Genomic DNA, 15,262 nt, shown 5'->3' on the forward strand with positions numbered 1-15,262 from the left:
ACAAATTTGTCTGAAGGTAAAAGGCACATTCCCTCTGTTGGCTCTTCTTTAAAGTGTTTTTTGTCCTGGAATTGTATTTTAGACCCCTTGTCAAGATATTAGAGCATATACTGTACAGGCTAGAGGAAGCTCTGATGGAGCAATCTATGGATAGGACAGAGCAAGATACATCTTATGAGTGTGGAAATAATACATTGATAATACAGTGAATTGGATTGAAAAAACACAACTAAGCCTGCTTCTCATTCATCAATGGATGTCTGTCTGAGTTTGTTAAGCAAAAGTTGCAAACATCAGAATGCCAACCCTAGTGTTATGTTATCTTTGTAGTGCACCATTCTCAATGAAATCAATGATTTTGCAGTATTCTCTGATACGACACAATTCTCGGTGTGAAGGCGCACTTAATCATTGCAGTCGGACACCTGCTGACAGTTATGAAACAGATGATGGTCTGTATCTGGTGTTGCATTATGCCAGATTCCAGCTCTAAGCCTTCAATTCGTTTAGCTGTTTACGTCACCTCTCATCATCCGCCTCCAAACTGAATTACTTATTTCAGTGATTTCAGCTGTGCTGTTTTAACAATGTGTGAGTCACGGCTAAACCTGCAAGCCTCACAAGCATTAGATATGCTATATGACTACTCCATCACCACTATTTCAAATTCATGCCTGTTGAGGATGTAGTCATTATCTGATTGTGCAAGTCTTGCACTTAAAGGAGAGTGGCAGTAGGGAATTCTCATTTCCACTGAACAGAAAAAGACTATGGCTTCCAATTACTGTAGTTAATGTAGCCGACGGGACGGCTTGATTGTTTGTTGTTTAAGTGTGTGGGAGGAAAGAAAAAGATGAAGAAAAAAAAGCGAAAGAGAGGCCATTTGTGTTGAGTATATAGTGATGAGGTGAAAGTAAAAAAGAGGTGAGAAAAGTAATGTGAAAATGGAAAGACACACTCGCACACTCTATAACAGATTGGGATTTTCCAGTGTCATTTAGTGGCTCATCTGTTTTCTGAATACTGTAGCAAGCTTTGTGTGAAAGAACAGATTTACAGTTTGTGTAAAAGAACAGATTTGAGTTCTTGCATAGCATAGGTATTCTCTTTTTATAGTGTAATATTTAGTAAAATGCTAGAATCTGAAATCGTTGAATTTAATGTAAATTGTATTTGTGCCAAATAGATTATTGCATTTGAAATAATATTTTTGGATTGTCATGTCTTTAAAAAAAGATATTGTTCCATTCTTCAGTAACACTTTATATTAGGGAATACTATTCACTAATAACTATTTGCTTGTTAGCATGCATATTACCAGCATAATGGCCGTTTATTAGCACTTATAAAGCACATGCCTTATTCTGCATGACCATATTCTAGATCCCTTAACCCTACCTCAGTAGACACTACATTTAATGTAAATGTTGGTTGTCACTATCTTTTTTGAAGAGTTGCAGAATGTACATAGCCAAAGAATGCTGAGTTGTAAGCCGTAAAGTTTATGGCTGGTACTTTTCACAGGTAGATCAGTTTAAGGAAACATGAATTTTCCTGCATGATGAAACCCCCCTGTGTGCCATGTCTTATTCATTTGAAGTTTCACAAACAGATTTCACTTCAGAGCATTCTCATTCCTCTGCAATCCATGTGCCATTTAATGATCTCAGGGTGTAGCTGATTCATAGCAACTCACATGCACAACAATACCTATATGTTGTCACTTCAGCCTGAACTTCATTGCCTTATGGCTCCGGAGTGGTTGCCTGCAGATGAGCACAGAGCACGTGTACATTAAGATCATGTAAAGGTCAGCAGCAACGAGGTACTTGTTTGAGATCCGCGTGGTAATTTCACTTCCCACTCTTTTCTCATGCGGCACACAGAGAGATGGATGCTAGGTGCCTTGGGACAGCTTGGTGGTCCCAATTACATGAAGGTGGCAGATGGATGGGGGACTTCCAGGTTGAAGGGCTCATTAGAAAAAAGCATGCAGGGGATGTGTGCAAACATGTGGCCCAGGGGAGCAAAAAAATCCTCTGCTCTGCATGAGTGTACTCAGTCACCTCAATCTATCTCAGCCCCCCTGACAATGAGAAGCTAAAGGTGTTACACAAACAAATAACGGCATTAATGTAAGCATGTAACATAAAGCCCCCCTTACAACAGCTTGTGTAAAAAGTATTGGTAAAGTAACTTTGATACTGTAGTTGTCAAACTATTCATAATTAATTCATGATTAAGTAGTTCAACTATCAAGGTACCCTTTTACCTAGTTATCTTAACTAAAAACTGTAAATAAAAAGTATCTGACTACTCAGTCCCCAAAATGTATTATATTGCCCCCAAAAGTTAGATCTGTAGTACAATTTTCAGTTTACATTTTAGACCAGGGCTCTGAACATTTTTAAGGAATGAAAACGAAAACTAGAAACAAACGAAATTTTGACAGGAATAGAACCAGAGACAAAAACAAACTGTATAGTTCCGAACAGAATCAACATTTTGAAATGGCCATTAACCGGTTAATATCTATATTTCATCGTTCCATTTAATATTTGAAATTTGCTGAAAACCAATAACAAATTCGAGTAGTACTCCCTATGCAAATGTGACGCTGATGCAAGGTAAGTTGCAATGGCAATGCCCTGGCATTAGAGTTCATCCGAGATTAGTGTAAGATGGTTCAACAGATCACACGCTTCTGTGAATGGAGAAAACAGAATAAAACTATAGGTTTACATAAAAATTTATATATATATATATATATATATATATATATATATATATTATATATATATATATATATATAGGCAGGGCTGTCACAAGGGGGATGCGAGGCCCTCAGTTAGTGACTAAATATTTGTTTTAAACCAGGAAGGCGAGCCAATGGATATCACACAAGCAATGTGCAAACTTTTTGCAAGAGTTATGCAGTGAGTCTCTTAATCTCAGTCAGTTCACTAGAAAGTGAAAGTAAAAAACTGATGGCATTTTTGGCATCTGATGCTGCATTAACGGTGCATATTTTCTCAGAGACGACGAGAGACCAATCTACTTCATATGCTCATAACTGTCACAGTTATGCTACTGTGTGGAGCATGGAGAAGAAGGAGCGAAGAGTCGAGGAGTGGAATTCAAACCAATAAGTTTTAATGCCATCCAGGGAACAAGGAAAAAAACACGTAACAAGGGAAAACATGTACAATACCGGATGCTGTACTAAACACAGGGAACACTATTTATACACATGACAGGGTGATGGGAAGACTAGACACACCTGGGATCAATGGAATCACATAGGAAACACCTGGGATTAAATCAATGACACGTGAGACGGAAACTGGGTCACAGAGTACAAGGGGAACAAAACACAATCAAGACACGGTGTAGCACCGCCACATAAGGAGAAGTTTATTTATAGCTGCAAGTACCAATTGCAATGGTCTGTAAGTTATTTGTTGATTGCTTTCTCCCTGTGTACTGTTTTCTCCCTGTGGTATTGCTGTGATTGACCCAGAACTATTGTATCGCGAGATTCATCTCGCGCCCCGTGGTCACGTGATGTGGTGTCATCCAAACGGAAGTGGGAAATTTGTTTTACTTTATAGAATGCCGGCATACCGGCGTTCGAGAGTGTCGTCGCTTACAAGTCTCTTTCAATCCGACGATCGGACAAAAGGAGTGGCAGTAGGGAATTCTCATCTTCTTGGCTGTGTTTTCCCTATGGGATTGTATGACATCTTCTTGGGGAGTATGTATATAATTTTGTTTTCCTTTTTGATGTTTTTTTGTGAATGGAATACTTACCTAAAGATCATCTACATCGCCAGCGCTGGGTGTATTAGAGCTGACGGAATAAAAGACATTACCGGTGAGACCAACCTGAACTTTTTTTCCGATCCTTTTTTTTTTCGTTCCCCAAGCATTAATAACTGGGTTTCTTCACTACTTTCATGATAATCCTCTGGGAGGTCATCTGGGTTTGATTTTGGATGTGGCTTGGTGGCAAACAGTTCGTCGGGATGTCTGGCAGTACGTCAAAGGCTGTGATACTTGTCAGAAATACAAGCATGATAACACCAAACCAAGTGGTTTTTTACAAAACACACAGGTGACTGAGCCAGGGCACACTTTGGGAGTGGATTTGATGGGACCTTTCCCTCCCAAAAAAAAAAATGAATGCTTATCTCCAAATGGGTAGAGATGTTCCCGCTCAGAAACAGCAAGACGCAAAAAATTGTGAAAATTATTTTTCATTCTTGTTTTTTTTTTTTTTTTTTTTTGTGACACTAAATGTATAATACACTTGGTTTGGCTATTTAATGTGGCTTGTGCGATCTCCTCTATACACTCGTTCATCCTCCCTTTGTTTTATTTGTGTAGTTCCCACGCGTTGTGGGGAATTGTTACAACAGAACAGAGTCTGACATTACGGCCATCAAACATCAAATTGGGAGGGGGGTGCTCTGGAGGTCCTTCAGGAAAGACACAGGACAGTGGGCCTCCAGAGAGGTACCCCTTCAGGGTGCCATGGCTGATCAGGAGACTCGGGAGGCCATGGCAGATCTGGAGACTCAGGAGGCCATGGCAGAGCAGCCTCCAAGGCCGCGTGCCTCTGCCTCTATGGCTGGATCCCTACTACAACCCCACCCCCCCAAAAAATACTTGGGGGAATTTACGGGGCTTTACTCGGGGCCTGGAGCCCTCCCTGGGCTTAAACAGGGATTTGGAGCCCTCCCTGGGCTTGACTGGGGAATAGGAGCCCTCCCTGGGCTTAATGGTGGAGCCGACACTGGAGTACGCTTAAGAGGAGAGGGCACTGGGGCTGAAACCGACACTGGAGCCTCATGAACACTTGGCGGGCTTGCCATAATAATGTTCATTGGGCTTGCCATAATAATGTTCATTGGGCTTGCCATATTAATGTTCACTGGGCTTGCCATATTAACTTGTGAGTGAGCCGCGGACGGTGACGAGCTTGGGTGAGCCGAGGACGGCAGCAGGCTGGTTCTGGCTCGGGGCAGGACACTCTCCAGACATCGGAGGATTCCTTCCCTCCAGCTCTGTCCAGTGGTGTCTGGGAAGTCCACGGGGTGATGTAGTTGGCCCCGTGCCAGAACAGCGAGTTCATGGTGGCGTCATCAAATGCCGTTGCCATGGTGAGCACGCAGAACTCCTGCAAATACACCACCAGGGATTAAATCAATGACACTGTAGACAGAAACTGGGTCACAGAATACAAGGGGAACAAAACACAACCAAGACACGAAACAGAGTCTGACAGTAACGGTATATAGCTAAATGTTTTAATTTACTCCCTTAATATTTTTCTTGTTACCCTAAAATAACATAGATTTTTTAAAAAAAAAAAAAAAAATAAAAAAATAAATAAACATAAAAAAAAAAATCAAATAATTATATAATAAAATTATTTTTTTAAGCATTTCTTTTTTCTTATGTTTGTTTGTTTGTTTTAAGTCGGTGCTTGAAATAAAGCTTTTTTTATTGATGATTGCAGTGTAAATAATTTTAATTATAGGCATATAATTCATTGTATAATGAACCTATTTTGAAAGACCTTTTTAAAAGCATTTTCAATGAGGAGTAAACTAGCTTAACCTTTTTTATCCTCAGTTATGCGGAGATGCACTATGAAATTATTGTAGGGCAAATTAGTTGTAATATTAATTTAATAATAAAAGTAACTTAATAATATGAATAGGCCTAATGATCAGAAGAATGTAACAGGCCTACATTAATTGAAAATGCCAAATTAGATATATTTAAAGTGTATACAATTATTTTATTCAGAAACTATGTTTTGTGTTTTTTTTGTTTGTTTGTTTGTTTGTTTTTTTGTTGTTGTTGTTTGTTTGTTTGTTTTTTATTCATTTTTTTAAATTAATAGGCCTACAAATTAGGAAACAGGTGCAGTTAATTGCCGGCGTCAATTACAAAATTTAGATAGGCCTATATATAAAATAAATTAGGCTAATCTTTGTGAGAATGACTGGCAACAGCTGGTCTTAAATTCTTTAGACACAACTTCTGAACACCGCCTGAAAACACTGAGATCAAATGACATTCATAGTTACCCTGACAATAGTGGCTATTGGCTATAGGCTCCTGTGTTTACGTTCAGTTATTTTACTTCAGTGGGGGAAAAAAAGAAACTATTCGTTGCCATTAAAGTAAAATTATTGAACCTACACATAGGAGCCTGATAAAAATTTTAGAAGAAAATTTCAAATGGCACTTGGAGGCTTTTGCATCTAAACTTTTCATATGAAGTAATAATGAATTTACACTATTTGAAAATAATATTTTATTTTAAAATGTGCACATTCACTCTTATTCATATGTCTAATGGTCGAAAACGCAAACATCTCGTTACGTTCATTTATGATTTACATGAATCATGATCGCATATTTTCAACACATAATGAAAGCTATGAAAAAGTGAAAGTGACATACAGCCAAGTATGGTGATTTCATACTCAGAATTCATGCTCTGCATTTAACCCATCCAAAATGCACACACACACCGTGAACACACACCCGGAGCAGTGGGCAGCAATTTAAGCTGCAGTGACCGGGGAGCAGTTTGGGGTCTTGAACTCCTAAGGTTGTGGGTTCGAGTCTTGGGCCAGCAATACCATAACTGAGGTGCCTTTGAGTAAGGCACCTCAGTCATGGTATTGCTGGCCCAGACTCGAACCCACAACCTTAGGAGTCAAACTCTCTAACCATTAGGCCACGACTTCCCCTAAAAAAGCTAGGAACCATGATTTTATTTTACTGTATGCTCAACATACATGGTCATACATGATTTTATGATGAATGGAATTATCATTGTTGACAATATACCTCAGTTTCAGTATAGGTCTTGGCAGGATTAGATGTGAATGGCAGCCATGCTGAAACCCACATTGTGCTCACTGAAAGTTCCTTTGAGCTCAGACTCCCTGCAAGATCAGTATTCAAATCAGCACCACTCACATTTAGCCTCTCTAGCCAGCGAGAAGATGACAGTGAGTATGTAAGCACAGGGTAAACACACTGCGGTCTCTTTCTGATGCTGTAATGAAACATCTCAAGAATGATTTATTGTCTGAATGTGGCTCCTGTTTGGACGATGGTTCGGAAGCTCACGGATGTCATCTTAAATAACCTGAAATAGACTCTTTTTCTAGAAGAACTAAAAGAGAAATTAAATTCATGTCCAGCTTTAAAGGTTGTGATTTGAGTGTTTGTCTTGATGAAGTACAATTAGATCTTGATTGAAAAATAAGGAGATAATAAACTGCTTTCCATGAAGGTAGTGCCATGGTGAATTTTTGTGGTCTACTTTTATGGTTTGATTGAGTTCATTTTCATTGTTTGGAAAAGAGCATCTCAGACATTTTGCATTTTCTTATCTTACACATTGAGTAATATGGGTTTGAAATGACATGAGGCAATGAGGAAATAGTAAACAAAGATTTTAGCAGTTGATTTCTTCAAAGTGTTTTCAAATTTGCTTATCCTTTAATTTATTTTCAGAAATTTGCCTGAAATCTCAAATTACCTAGAGTTCAGCATTAGCAGAAATCTTCTTCTTCTTGGATAACAGACTTTTCTATAATACATGTGGATTCCAATCCTCTGCGTCCTTTGCCACTCTCTGCCTCTTCTCTGTCCTGTGTGTCTCTGCCCAGATTTCCCTTTCCCTCTGCATCTCCATTACATACAGAGCCACACGCAGTAACTGGACGCTTCATTTTTTCCTGTCCTGATCTCGGGCTGTAATTGAAACATCCTGTTGGGCCTGTGTCGCTCTCTAATTTTAGACAGTGAGTCTCAGTGCGACGAGGGCAGTTCTGTACGACTGTTTGTCACCACTTCTCTGATGACCTTGCACACTGCAGCAGGGGAGTGATTAAAGATCAAGGCCAAAGACCATTTACTTTGCCCTGGAAGATAAATGGCCTGGTTTGAAACTGCCTGCTATGGCTTGGAACAATTAGAGTGTGCTGAGGGGAGTCGCAGGTGTGTGCTGTGTATGAAAGAAGGTGCACAAATACACTACACAACCCTAAAACAAAATCTTTTTTTTTTTTTTTGTACTGCTCTACCTATTTGGAATTAATGATGCAACTTTTGCAAACATGTAGGATAAATAATACAGAATTTCAACTGATATGCATGAATTTGTACAATTTTAGTATAATATTTAATTTAAATGTATAATAATTCTTAATTTCTTTGTAAAATAGGAAGAAAAAATCTTTTTGCCTAAGGGGTAACAAAATAAGCTTACCAGAGGTGGAAAGAGTATGAAAATATTCTACTCAAGTAAAAGTGCCATTACATGAATGAAATTTTAATGTCTAAAAATCAACTCAAGTAAAAGTAAAAAGTAGCTAGTTTAAAATTTACTCAGAGTAAAAATTACTTAGTTACATTTTAACAGTGGGAGGGAGGCAAAAAAGGGACCAAGGGTGTCAAACTCAGTTCCTGGAGGGCCATAGCCCTGCACAGTTTAGATATAACCCTAACGAAACACATCTGATCCAGCTAATCTAATCATTTAGGCTTATTTGAAAACTACATGGTAGGTGTGTTAGAGTAGGGTTGGAACTAAACTCTGCAGGGCTGTGGCCCTCCAGGAACTGAGTTTGACACACCTGAGATGGGCCTTTAAATCTCAAACCAGTTGAAGGAATCAGTTTTTTTATAATAATAAGACAATAATAAGAAGCTGCATCTGAAGTGGCATTTAGATGTATTTACACACTGTTTAATGCAGGACATGAATGCATTTATCCTGCAGTTACACATGCAAAAAGACTGTTTTGATATATAAGACATAAAAATGTTGAGTACTCATTTGAAATTATAAAAAATAATAAAATAATACATTAAATGTGAAATAAAAATCACCAGTAGGTGTCAGCAAGTCACTGTTAATAAGTGAGTCATTGCGATTGAACTGAATCATTTAAACAGTTGATTCTTTCAGGAACGAAAGACCGTCATTCCTCAGAGACCCAAAACTGCTATGGTGGCTGTGTTTGGAATTATTTTTCTTGTCGAAAAACAGGCAATATGGTGTCTAAACCACAAGTCTCTTAATTAACTTCTTGTTTATTGAACTGTTTTTAAAAAAAAAAAAAAACACCTATGTAATCATGCTGATTTTTGGAAGAAAAAAAACCACTCTTCATGTGACACTGATTTACTATACGAAATAATATAAATATATACATTTTCTGCCCCTGTATCTTCAGTTTGTTGGTGATCATTCTTAATGCATTAACAGACTGAATGACTCAGTGAAAGAACGCACTCTAAATGCGCGTGCGCACTAGTCTAAATCTATTAGACTTCACGGCACTCTGTAGGAGTGTTTTGTTTGGTTTTTGGCTGATAATGTCAAATCGCACATTGTTAAAACAAAAATTACGATATTATCACAGATTGCACACCCTGCAACGCTTTCTTTCTGGCTAAACTGTCAAAGCTTCATTTTAACCACCAGTGCAACAATGCAAGTATTAACCTTACCTCTACATGCTTGCAAAGGGTTGATGTCGAGATTTTATAAACTGCTAGTTTGGTCTCCCAAGACAAACACAGCTTAGGCTACACTACATAACAGAGCATAAATATGGCCAGGGGTTCACTTCATTTCCTTCGAGTTTCCTTCGAGTTCAACTTCAGCAGAATACTACAGGGTTTCGTTTTCAGCTGTGTCTGCACCATGACGCCTGTCTGTCCGTCTGCATCTTTCTTGTGATTTGCTCTCCTGCCCATTATTTACTGCAGTAGTTTCCAGGGAGCGATTTTTTATTATTTTTTTACTCAGTAATTAATGCGTTTTAAAATGTAGAGAAGTACAATACTTCAAACAAAATATACTTAAGTAAAAGTAAAATTACAGATTTTAAAAAAAGCTAATCAATTACAGTAACGCGAGTAAATGTAATTCGTTACTTTCCACTTCTGAAGCTTACTAATATATTTTCTGAAAACTAATCATAATAACTAACATCCTTTTTTTTTATTTTTTATAAAACGTCTTGATAAAGCAGATTGTATCTGTGTTTGTTTTGGTGCTGAAATTTCATTAACCTTCTCTCACCTAAAAGGAAATTGCAGGTGCTATGGCTCTTCTATCCAGAAAGCAGAAAAAAATGTTGACTTTAGAAGACAAATGCATCATGACCACATTCCACAAATATCAATATTAGATTTTATCCAGGCAACACAATGTTTAGGGTTGAGGAATGAAGAATGAATTCTGCAATGCTACTGATTTATTTTAATTTATTTACTGTTTTCAATATACACTGTTTCGTTGGAAACAGGGAACATTGGCCAGGCTCCTAAAGGATACAATAAGATGCTTTGTCACGTCTACAATGCAGTGTTACATATTCAGACTCCTGTAGGACACTCTGTGAAGGTGACATTAGCCAGACAACAATGCATATCATTCTGATCTTGTTTTTTCTTTTGACCATCCCAGAAGACAGGCTTGAGCAAAAAGACTTGTGGCAGGCCTTTGACAGAGATACTGCCTGACGGCATCGATTCTTTGTAATACAAGCTTTTCTCGTGTGCGTCTGTCAAAGCCAAGATCTGACATGATAATGCAGATCAGAAGTGACCCAGTCGAAAGAAGTGCTTCCGGCACTGAGATGGCTATCTTGTTGGGAATGACAGAGCAGTAGAGTGAGAGTCGATATTTGTTTCTGGAAGTGTTTGCATTTTCGAGGTGAAAGTGAACATGTGAAACAGACATTCTGCCATCTAAATGAGTCGAGAAAATGAGACACAAGAGTGTCTGGCTATTCACAGTGCTATATCCTCCACCCACTCATCTTCCAGGGCTTTGGCTTCTAGTAGACACTGGCGTTAGAGAAATAGCTGAATATTTTTGATGCGTTGCACTGATGACACTGTACTCACCGGGGTGCTCCTATTACAAACCATTACAGTTATTAAATATGACATGACCTCATAGCCATGGCATTGCACATCTCCATCATATCAGCACTCTGAACATTCTAGAACTCCTCGCGCCTAGTCCCTCATGACTTCATGTGTACTGTGAGAGAATGGGGAAATGATGAATGGAGAATGATTTCCACACAAAATAAGGAAAATTTTGCTCCGAAAATATGTTTTTGTATGGCATGAAGATTTTGTGACTAAATTGGATTTAGCCAGCTGTGAAATGGTTTTTTGTAAAGTACGCCAGCTAGAGAGAGTAGATTTGATGTCACAGTGAAAACAGGCTCATCATTGTCAAGCACGCTGTAAATTCTGTCTTATTCCCGATACCTTCCCATTTAATTTTCTTTTTGAAAGAACTTTATGTATGTGACAAAGCAGTTCCCTTTACATGCATTTTGGTTACTGATATTATACTGCCAGTTTATCTTCTGAAATTTAATTTAATGGCATTTTGAAGAAGTACATAAAGATTTTGACATACCACCTCTCACGTGTGGTCATAATGGGGAGAAAACATTCCTATTGTACTTGTGAACTTCACCAACATCATTATATTGCTCATTCTGAATCAGATCCAAAGTAACTGGTAACTTACTACTTGAGTAGTCTTTTCATTGGATACTTTTTAACTCTTACTCAAGTAATTATTAACATTATTACTTTTACTTCTACTTGAGTAAATATTTCTATCCATATGTGTACTTGATGATGCACAGAGTTGCTGTGTTTTAAATCAGTCTCTTAGGATGTACCATTTTAGCTATGAAAGTGCTTATAGACAGCAAAGTAGACAGCAAAGTAGTGCAAGTTTTTTAAAGTCAGCCATAATCTGAGGTTTGTTCTGCTAGATTGTAGACTTGTACATTAACACAAGATGTGTTATTAAGGGTACCCTTTACTTAAACAGAATACAATTTGTTGTTCTGAAGCTGAGTAGTTCACTCTAGGCAGTCTGGAATTGCTTTTGTATTGGACTCATATTTTAGCTGTGGTCACAAACAGTAGAAGGAACATTAGTGTCATCTCTATGGTGCTCTGTGCGGGCAGAAAGTCATTTCTGAGCTGTTATGGTCTGGACTAGCCTGTCCTCTGACACCACTTCTGCGACTGGTCATGCAAAGACCCACCAGTCAAATCTCTGCTGTGATTCACACTCTAGGAAACTGTAGTGAACAGCATTAAGGAACTACGGGAGGTAAGGACCCTCTGATCTTGAGGAGTTTTGTCAATGCCACATCTGCTGGTAATGTGACAGGATCACATTTAACTGTCACAATTAACTGTCACTTGGCTGGATCAGTATCCTGTTATACCACACCATTATAACAGCACCATGACAATTCCTTTGAGAATTAATTTCCGTGCTGGTCCTAGCTGGTCCAACTTTTGCCATTCTGCTAACCTGCAAAAAATTGCTGAATTAAGCAGATTTTTAGAATCTGTTGATTAAGATGCTTTTTGCACAAAGCCTTTACAAACAATCGCTGCTCAAATCCTAAACCTTACATTAGACAGAAGGTAGGTACCTTTGGAGGTATTACAGCAGCAAAACTCTAGAGCTTGTTCTTTTGAATGTGATAAATTTTCATATTAATATTCAAGTTGAAATTTACACTCACAGCTCTGATGTGAAAAGCTGAATATCTCGATTTGCATACAGAGACAATAATCAAAACACCTTTGTTTTGAATTCAAAGTTGCAGATTAATAGTTACAAATGTGTAAATTAAGCCAATACATTTGTCTTGGTATTCAAGTATTATCTGGCAGACAAATAATGTAACATATAAAATATGTTTATCTTATTATATATTGCGGGGAGTATGGCTGTAATCTGTTGAACCACTTTATTTAATCAACATTAAGGCCAATATAAAGCTATTAAGGCATAAGTAAAATGAAACAGGATAAAAACTTATGCAGGTAAGGGAGTAACTTACCAATAATATGAGTGTAATAGGATATAGCAATTACACCAATGAATATATATATATACACACACACACTTGTATTAGTTTTCACATTACGTGTACACATTTTACTGGTTAGACTTTTTCCAAACTATAATTCCTGACTAAATGTATAATCAAACATTATGAAGTTTCATTCACATCATCTAAATGTCTACTGTACTACTAGTATCAGTGACCATCAAAATAATGTTAATAATTCAGTTTATCATTTAGTTTATTTGAGAGCACAGAAACAATATACACTTTGGAAATGCTAGTTATGTGATGTTTATTTATATATTTCAATATTACACAATACCAGTCAATACCAGTTTGCAGAAGCAGTAATATTGTGAAATATTTTTAATATTTAAAATATCTGCTTTCTATCTGAATATATTATAAAATTGTATTTATTCCTGTGATCAAAGCTAAATTTCAGCATCAGCATCAGCATCATTACTCCAGTCTTACTCCAAGTGTAACAATATACACTATACCATTCAAAAGCTTGGAGTCAGTATATATAGAAATTAAAACTTTTATTTAACACACACGTGATGATACATAAAACAATTAATACGATAAATGTTACAAACAATGCTTTCCCATCAACACAACAAAAAAAACTTAAAAAAAACTCTCATCACTATACAAAAATAAAAATAAAAATAAAAACACTATATGTATATATATATATATATATATATATATATATATATATATATATATATATATATATATTTTTTTTTTTTTTTTTTTTTTTTTTTTGTTTTTTTTTGTTTGTAATCTGAATATTATAATGATTTCTGAAGGATCGTGTGACTGGAGTAATGATGCTAAAAATTCAGCTTTGAAAGTCAGCTTTGACTGTTCCTAATAAACTGTTTAACTGCACTTGCAAGAGAATCTCAAATTATTTTGTGGGATAATTAAATATATTCTAAATAAACTACAAACATAAAAATATCTACATTTATTTTGTCCTCACATTCTTTCTTGTAACTCTTCCCTCTCAGTCACACACCTGGCTGAAAGGCTCATTATGCAGCTCATTATCCGGGCCTTTGTTTTCTCATGTGTGAATCACACAAATATTCACGGTCAATCACGCCTACTCGCATGTACCCTTTCGAAACAAAAAGTGTATTAGAAAATTTAAATCAATCTATTGTTTTCTGTGACTGAGTAAACAAGATGATTTTCACATCATTTTGAAGCAAGAATTCTAGGCTTCATGCTCCAGGTTTGACAGTCTTGTGAACAAATGTTCTGTATGTGTTTTATGACCTTATTTCAGTGACTTCAAAATTGTAGTTTTTCACTAACCACGCATAAACGTTGTTTTCTCAAAAACACAATCATGTATGTACATGCTATTTACATATTATTGTAGCCCAGTTTGTACTGAATACAGCGTTTTCAGACTTTAGCCATGAATATGTTTATAAGCAACTGAAAAAAGCACAAAAGTTAGGGCATGTCAAAACTTCTCCAGGCCCCCCAAAAAAAACCTAGGCCTCAGAGGGTTAAACTTCAACCCCAATCCTAACCCTCAGTTTTACACATAATCTCTCCCAACCTCCAACCCTAAATTCTAACTCCTACCCCCAAAAGTTTTTCCAGTCTAAACTCCAATACCCAATCCAGATCATGGGGCAGGATGAAATTTTTCATGAAAAATTCTTTTTAACTTCTGTTTTTTTCTCATTTTCTAATTTAAGAATAAAATATTGCCCAAAACATTTCTTAAGAATATTCTTATTTTTACTTAAGATGTTCTAAACAGAAAAACTATATAAAAAAATAAAAAATTAACAAATCTATTCGCAACACTAGCTACATATAGGCTGATACATATTACTTTTTACTAGTGGATGTGCATGAGAACTACAAAGTTACAGCTATGATTATGCATGACATGATTTTTGTACTGAATTCAGATTTCAGTAACAGCTCCAGACAAATAGGGACCTCATTGTTGATTTTCTAATTACAACATCATTTTCAGCAACATCCAGCTCCATCTTGAGACACACTCTTTAAAAAGAATGATTCGAAATATACAGCGCATTTAGAAACGCACATTCTGAATTCCTGTCAAGCTAGTATCCTGTCTAGAATTGTGTGTTCTTATATGCTGATAAACTGAATCAGGCGTTTCAGTTGGTGTGACATCTAAAACATTCTTAGAGGTGGGTCCCCAGAGTTGATTGGGATAGAGGAAAACCGCACATGGTGCCAGCACTGTGTTTAGGACACAAAGTTCAGACATACAGTTCATACCATAAAATATTATGGATTGG

General features: G+C 36.9%; 1 protein-coding gene across 29 annotated transcripts in view; it reads left to right on the forward strand.

Moving 5' to 3' along the window:
- LOC109102711 (neurexin-3b) overlaps positions 1-15,262 on the forward strand; it is a 332,713-nt gene that overhangs the window by 293,435 nt on the left and 24,016 nt on the right. The gene's annotated exons all lie outside the window — the stretch shown is intronic.

The sequence above is a fragment of the Cyprinus carpio genome, chromosome B20 (genome assembly GCF_018340385.1).
Source record: "Cyprinus carpio isolate SPL01 chromosome B20, ASM1834038v1, whole genome shotgun sequence".
Taxonomy (NCBI): Eukaryota; Metazoa; Chordata; class Actinopteri; order Cypriniformes; family Cyprinidae; genus Cyprinus; species Cyprinus carpio.